The 1,357-nt window shown below is 54.5% G+C and overlaps 1 non-coding gene across 1 annotated transcript; it reads left to right on the forward strand.

The window, feature by feature from the left end:
* Window positions 1-536: 536 nt before the first annotated feature.
* On the forward strand, window positions 537-700 carry LOC121858715. The gene has a single exon (XR_006087493.1). It is a non-coding gene; the product is annotated as a 5.8S ribosomal RNA (ribosomal RNA).
* The last annotated feature ends 657 nt before the right edge of the window (window positions 701-1,357 follow it).

The following is a 1,357-nucleotide window of genomic DNA, read 5'->3' on the forward strand; positions in this document are numbered from 1 at the left end:
GCTCTTGGATTGTCGGCCCCGTTCATGGTGGTTTTCGTCGTCGCCCGAGCTGACGGAAAGATGTCCAAACTTGATCATTTAGAGGAAGTAAAAGTCGTAACAAGGTTTCCGTAGGTGAACCCGCGGAAGGATCATTAACAGAGAGAAAGAGAACGGGGCGCTCTTAAAACTACTACTACTACTCTCCTGATTTGGGCGGTCTCGGGCTCTGCTCTGGCAACTCCAGCAGCGAAAGAGGACAATCCCGGCCCCCGCACCAAAAATAGGTACCACCACGCTGTAGGTGGACCACACTCGGGCGAGAGCGCGAAGACCGGAGGAGGAGGACGGACGGGGCTTTGGACGGCTGCCCGTCAGTTCCTTACTACCGGCGAATAAGCCTCTTGACCCAAAAAGAGTGAAATTCAAGTGTCAAAAAACAACAACAAGCCGTCCGGCCAAACCCAAACCACAAACTTGGGCTATGTCTGTCAAACCCTTTCATTGAGACTCGACCTGTGATGGTTAGTCGCAAAAAGACCAAATGGCAAATACACAATTCTTAACGGGGGATCACTCGGCTCGTGGGTCGATGAAGACCGCAGCAAACCGCGTGTCGGTATGTGAATCGCAAGAATACCAGATACATCGACAAGTTGAACGCATATTGCGGCGGCGGCAGCCATATGAGCTTGTCGCCGCCACTCCTCTACGAGGGTCGGAAATATACATCCATCGGTTGCTGCGAGTTCGGTACCTGCTGACTGTCTCCCCGACACGAGGGTAACCCGAACCGAGCTTCCGCCTTGGGGTTTAATCGCCCGCGCCTTGCGCGAGGCGTGCCCTTAAAAACAAGCAAGCCTATCACTAGCAAGTCCATGGACTTGGCGCACCCACATTCAACCACAACAAAGCGACAGTTGTCGCCCTCGCAAATAACTGGAGGCGGCGCTCTTTTGCCTGCTGTCCACAGACACGAATGGCCGTCGGCCGCTCATGGCTGATGCTGCACATGTTCTAAGAGGCACTCCATCCCACGAAGAGGAAACGAAACCGGGTCGGATATCTTTTAAGTAAGCCCCGCCGGAATTTCGTCTATCACCTCGAAAAGAGTGCTTGGCATGCATTGCAGTGGAACCTAAATTGATGAGTGCGCCTGGGCCCGCAGTCTACCATGTAGTGGTGCAGGCAGAGAGATGAGAATGCTTGGGTGACGCCGTGCTCTTCCTCACGCGCTCCTCCACCCTCTCCCACGGTCAGACGCGGTGTGGGCGTTCTCTTTGAGAGTTCGCCACGAGTCCACGCCTATCTCATGACTGGGAGGGAGGCAGGGGGAGTTCTCTCTAAACGCGTTAAAGACGGTGTTGCGCCTCATAAC

This window comes from Homarus americanus, unplaced genomic scaffold, assembly GCF_018991925.1.
Source record: "Homarus americanus isolate GMGI-L3 unplaced genomic scaffold, GMGI_Hamer_2.0 scaffold10530, whole genome shotgun sequence".
In the NCBI taxonomy this organism is placed as follows: Eukaryota; Metazoa; Arthropoda; class Malacostraca; order Decapoda; family Nephropidae; genus Homarus; species Homarus americanus.